The 6,119-nt window shown below is 41.7% G+C and overlaps 1 long non-coding RNA gene across 1 annotated transcript; it reads left to right on the top strand.

The window, feature by feature from the left end:
• The first annotated feature begins 849 nt into the window (after positions 1-849).
• LOC127475420 (uncharacterized) lies at positions 850-4,361 on the top strand. The gene is made up of 3 exons (XR_007906213.1): positions 850-939; positions 1,200-1,242; positions 4,295-4,361. It is a non-coding gene; the product is annotated as an uncharacterized LOC127475420 (long non-coding RNA).
• The last annotated feature ends 1,758 nt before the right edge of the window (positions 4,362-6,119 follow it).

The raw sequence follows: 6,119 nt of genomic DNA, 5'->3' as shown, positions 1-6,119 counted from the left end.
TTAAAACAGCTGCAGCATTTTTTGTGGGGACTTGAATATTCTGGACAGAAGCCCTGACTAAAGGGAAGCCATTTTGGATCATTCAGTCGGGAGAGGTGAACTTTCTTTCCCCCCCCCCCCCCTCCCCATTTTTACAGTTCAGGAGAAGACAAATTTCTCATTTTTCTTTTCAATCATCTGATCTGTTGTGACCCCTCCTGTGCACTTTGTGACACCAAAGCGCTTTTCCATTCTTCATTCCATTGCTTTGGGATCTATAAAAAGAACGACAGTGTTGAGGGATTTCTGAACAGACTGTTTCATTCCTGTCACTGTCCCAGGAGGGTCAGAGCTGTGGAAGCTTAGAGTTAGGCTCACACTTCCCTCTGTCCAAATACCTGGCTCAGAGATAATGGCCTTTGTTTAAGAGGCCTTAATATTCCTGAGGCAGTACCAGAGATGATGTGTTTTCCCATTGCCTCTCTCCCTCATGCTTGGTACACCCTTGCTCGTATGGATTCAGTAATCCAAGCCATTCTCTGGAAGCATCAGTGACTCCCATTTACGTCTTTGCCACCTTTTCTAAGAATGTGTTCATTTCATTGATCCCATGTTTCAACGCAGCAGTTGTCCCTGCCATTATCCTTGACCTAATCATAGCATTTCAGGATCTGCATGTCTCATGGTCACAGATGAGCACATGGACAGAAACTGCCTTACAGACCTACCCATATAGCTCGCTTTAGATCCACGGGAATGGCGTGCGAAATTCCTGCCAGGTCCAGTTTCTTCTGAGCAGCGAGGGCCAAGATAGTTGTACTTCATAATCTGCTGGAATGCTTCTTAGCTGGCTTGGCATAGCCAGTCCCACAGAGGGAAGAGGGGGGAGAGGATGTGCTCCAGCCCTAAGATCAGATGTCGGGCACAGGTGCTGGCAGCGGAGCAGCGCCGCAGCCCCCGGTATGAAATCGCAAGCTGGCCTCGTTCTACAGACCTTCTGAAAGCAGCCCAAGATTGTGTATCATGAGTTATGATGGCAATATAAAACGGAGAGCTTGACTGCATCTGTTAGTTAAAAATTGCTGTGAGAGCTTGGGAGGCTGCAAGTTCAGTATATTAGTGAAATCTCAAACAGGGTGGCTGCACTTTACCATCCTAATTAAACTCCCTCTTAGTTTTTGTTGCCCAGGTTAATTTTTATTTCTCCTTTTTCTCACAAGCTGACTCAGATTAGCACCATTGATGGAGACATCTATTCACCATGTAAGCTTTAAATCTGGATTTGTATCTTACTTTCTTCTTCAACTGTTGTAATGTCCTTCGACATGGAGTTGCTGTTTGCTGTCCCAGGGGCCACGTCTGGGGAAGAGATCTCCTCTCACAGTGAACAAAGTTTTAGTTGAATAGAGACGTGTTGAAGAAAAGTTGGTGTTTTATTCTCAAATGGGCCAAGGGCATATGTAAATACTGGCCCAGCAAATCCAGTTTTGCACTTTTCAAGCCAAGAAGGAGTTTTGCAGACAGATACAGACCACTTGCAATCTTTTACACCTTTGTTTTTATAGATGTATATGATTTTTTTTTTCTAGGGGTCTGGCTGATCATAGAGGTTCTGCTGTGTGTTATTTTCTCATCTTGTATCACAAGTGAATTATCTGGTCCTGTTCCCATGCAAATGAACGTTAGACATCTCCTTGCCTTCCAAAGGGCAATGTCAAACCTAAATGAGGGAGAGGTAGGATGGTGCTAGCACAAGGCACTCCTAAAAGCCTCTTGAGTGATCCAGGAAGCAGCATTCATAAGTGTTCCTCTTTCCTTTAAGACACTAATGAGTCAGTCCTTAATCACAAATGGCCTATGCAGAGCACTACCCTCCTGACACAAGGGCAAGCTTCACCTCTGCAGACCTTTAAAATGAGCCCTCTAGGCTTTCCTTCTTTTACAGGAGATAGCTGACCCCAGTGACCTTGCTCCTCTCCAAATCATGAGCTCAGCCTATAGATGCGAGGGTGTATAGTGTTCCTTTCACTTCCTGTCTTAAACCCTGGTCTTAGCCTTAGCACAGGCTGCCCAGGAGATGGCTGTGTGTCCCATCCCTCTTCCAGCACTGGTAATGCTCCTGTCATGGGTGAAACAATACTTTTACATAGGTTGCACATAATTTTTTTGGGGGTGTGAGGCACTATGGGTCATTTTGATATAAAGAGGACTATATGAATGGAAGTCCTTATTATTAAATCAATAAATAACACCAAAGTTAGCTCCTTGCTGTTAGACATGCTAATTTTCACCTTGGTTGCCACAAGCACATCATGGTATGATTTTTCCATTTCCCTTATGCCCTTGATGGCTGAACAAGCTATCAAAAAAGATTCTTGTAGAGATTTTTATGTTGGACAAATGTTTTCGGTGCAAGAGGGGCCTTGCAGAGTTGAAAAGGGAAACTTGCCTTCCTAATAACTCGTGGCTGTTGTGGCTACTATGCAAATCTCTTTATCCAATCAATCAGACATGAAATAAAATACACTGACCTGATGCTTGGCTAGCATGTAAATTCCAAGTCACATGAGGCTTGGGGAGTTACAGTGCAGAAGAAGGAGTTTTCATTCCCCATTTGTAAGATGATATCTGCTGGGCTCATTAAGAGAAAATATTTTGGGGCCTGTGTCTTGCAAGGTAAACTTGCTCTATTGTGCAGAAGAACATTCACTGAAATAGCTAACATGGATCATCTGATGACATTAGCTTCGTAAGTAATTTCCATGATGTCAAGGGTACACTGGAGATTAAAGGGGGATTAAGGCCTACTTGCACAGTCAAAGCAGCACAGTAAATTGACTTGACTTGGCAGGCTGCACCTAAAAGTTGGCAAGTTTTCACTGACTAATCATATAAAATCCAGGTTTGTGGTGTTAGTTGGACTACACTTTCACAGTGGCCAGGAAACGTTAAGCTTTCAAGGTGGGAGGTTTCAGGAGGAAAAGGGAGGGGAGACTGATGAGGAGACTTTTGCAATGTCAAGGTGCCAAAAGGTGCTAAGTAAAATAACGACCCAGTTTTACTGGAGAGGTCTCTGCCTTTCAGGAGCAAGCTGGTTGGATTTCTACCCAAAGGGCTTTTCCTCCAGCAACATTTATTTTTTCCCTCCCACTTGCTGTCACAAAATGCAATCTCCTCTTAAAGGATCAGACCCTGCACAGGAACTTCACTGAATAAAGATGAGTTTATATTTTAAAAAGGAAACAGCTGGATTGCAAAAGCAAGGGAGGTAGGCAGCTCTAGTTTCATTAGCTAAGGGAAACTCAGGGCCCCAGAGGAGAACAACTGGGAGAGCAGCCATGACAGAGAAAAAAAAAAAAAAAGGAAACAGAAGATCATAAAGAACTAATAATGAAAAATGGAAAGTGAGAACGAGCCAAGAAAAACACACAATAAATAGATTTAAAAAAATTAAAAAGTTGTGGAGGGAATAGAAATGTAAAGCGATGAAACAGGAAAAGAGCAGGGCAGAGAGTATGGATTTTCTGGAAATAAAATAAATAATTCTGAGAATTCTCAAGAACTTGATGAAAACCTGGAAGTGTCTCATGACTGATCTTTTGATCTCCAAACTGGTGGCCCCTTCAATATGAAAAAGAAGGAGGAGCACCACATAAAATTGCCCAGCAATTTGTTTGCTGCTTCCGCTGGGAAAAACAGAGTGAATTTGGCTGGGCAAGAGAGTCCAGTCTCCATCCATGCTGATGAATTAGGGTCCTCTAAGAGCAGCTTATAAAAAAATGTATCTCATGATTGTTTAGAAGGATCCAGTCAACTGTTTATCTGTGCAGTAATCACTGGATGATGAGTTGGAGGTAACCTGGGTGTGGGACTGTGCACAGTGGGAGCCTCTGAATGGTTTCAGATGAAGAAGGAGTAGAGATTGAAGGAAGAGGGGGCTAGGAAATAAAACAGATACTAGTCTGTCCTTCGTCTTGAAATCTGTTCATTGTGATAAAATATATAAACATGGCCAGGACTTCATAGTCCAAGAGAGAACAGATTTTTTTTTCAGCTGCCCTTCAATTAGATCCATAATAATCCTGCAGCTTTATATGGTTTACAGACGACACTTTGCCCAACAGAAATGGTGCTATTCTTTAAATTGTGCTGTGCTCATTAGGTTTTAATAGGAGCAGTTGTTTAAGGGGTGGGTGGGGGCGGGAGGGGGAATGCACTTGGTGATGCATAGTGGAATGTACATTAATCTTGTTAATGACAACACAGTTAATGGCTGGCAAAACATTACTTTTGAATTAACCTTTCTCTTGTGCAGGCTATACTTGAGAAACAGAGCCAGGACACTGAAGATACAAGGAAAGTGCATGAAGACAGGGATACAGGATTTCCTATGATTTTATGTTGTTCTTAATTAGGAAGCATATTGGCAGCAAATGCTAACATGTGTTGGGATGTTTAGCTGTAGCCAAATAAATGTTTTCTATTACAACTCTGAATTCTTTGCCTAGCCAGAGCCCATGCTGTTCTGTTCATGTCTTACAAAATCCCTTTATAAGTCATTTTGGGGGCCAATTTTCTGTTGGCTTATGCAGCACAGTTACTTTGAACATATGTACTCAGACTCCAGAAGGGTCGTTGTCCTCACTTTTTTTTTTTTTTAAATTCTAATATTTTTTTGAGTGATAAATGGGGAAGCCCTTCTTATGAAATGCTTCTGTAACTCAATTAAACAATAGCCTAATCCGAGCATGCTCATTTAAAGCAAAAAACTAGAGAATGGATATAGCTGGTTTTCTCTGGTCACATGTTCACACATAGACTGAATGAAAAATCCATAATGAATTGTTTATCTGACATTTAATCTCTTTCTCCTGTTTATGAATGGTCTGCAAATACTCTGCTGGATTTTTGGTTCAGTATTTTTTTTTTTTGGTTCTGTTTATCATTTCAAGTTATTAGTTAAATAATTTCTGATCCGGTTTGTAGGTTATTTGAGAACACTTTGTTATGAATATTCACAATTTATAACTCTAGTTACTTCACTGAGGTAAACAGAAAACCAGAGTCTGACTCAAGCGGTGCAAGTCATTTTTGTGCAAATGGAAATTTAGAGTTTTTCCTTTGCAAGTGTACTGCTACATTTACTTTAATTATTATGTGATTTTCTTCTTAGTTGATCACTAGATAGGAAATCTGATTCATGTCTCCCACCTCTGTGTTTGAGTCTTGTATGGTCAACTTATTCTAGTTGTGGTAGAATATTTCTGAAAGCCCCTGTTGCTAGAGGGGGAAAGAGGGTGCTTGGGGACTGCCTGTATTCTGGCATGTATGAAAGACAATGAACAATGGAGCTAAAAATATCTCCCAGCCATATAAGTATAGCAGTTGTTCTGTGCTGCTGCAAATATCAATTTATGGTGAAAAAGAAGGAAGACAAGCTGCAGTATTTAATTACTTCTGAATGTGATTAGTTGCTTGAAAACTTAAGGACCATATCATATCAATATCCCTTAGCATAAAAAGAAACTTGCTCTTAAATTTCTTCTCAAATTGGACCCCATTAATCACTGTAAAAGTTTCAAGACCACCTGGCTGAAGAACTGGGATAACAGGAGGTTTTCAGGAGGACATACTCTCTGACTGGCATTCCCGACCCTCTGTTGTCTCAGTTTCCCATCTTCTGGCTTCACCCTGTCTGTGGTAACCTGGCTGTCTCTGGGTTGGGTTGCTGTTACCAGTTTGAAATCCTCCCTGGGCTCATGTTCCATTGGACTGGGATGCTCAGGAGAGCATGGAGGAGAGCGAAGTGGCACCAGCAGCTCAGCCCTGCCTTAGAGCTTCTAAGAGAGGTAAGGCTGCTGCAGAGGGCTGGTTGTGAACCAGCAGAGATTATAACTAGACCTTTGGAGTCCAGGCTGACATTTAAAGGCTTGAGGCCTGATGTAGAGCAAAGTAATGTCAATCTTTAAAAGAGCGGCCTGGGCTGGTTAGTGGGAAGGAATGTCAAAAGAGAGTTTATACGAGTCTCTTAAAGTTGAAGTAAATGTATTTCATTCCTTTGATACGAGCACGTTTCTTCTTAACTTACCTGTAAACCAACGTCACAAGAGCTAGAGCTGGTTAACAGATGCTTGGAATGA

The sequence above is a fragment of the Manacus candei genome, unplaced genomic scaffold, assembly GCF_025592945.1.
Source record: "Manacus candei isolate 608988 ecotype Guabito, Panama unplaced genomic scaffold, ASM2559294v1 h1tg000046l, whole genome shotgun sequence".
In the NCBI taxonomy this organism is placed as follows: domain Eukaryota; kingdom Metazoa; phylum Chordata; class Aves; order Passeriformes; family Pipridae; genus Manacus; species Manacus candei.
Note: the sequence above shows the minus strand (reverse complement) of the source record. Positions and strands in the feature narration are given on the sequence as shown.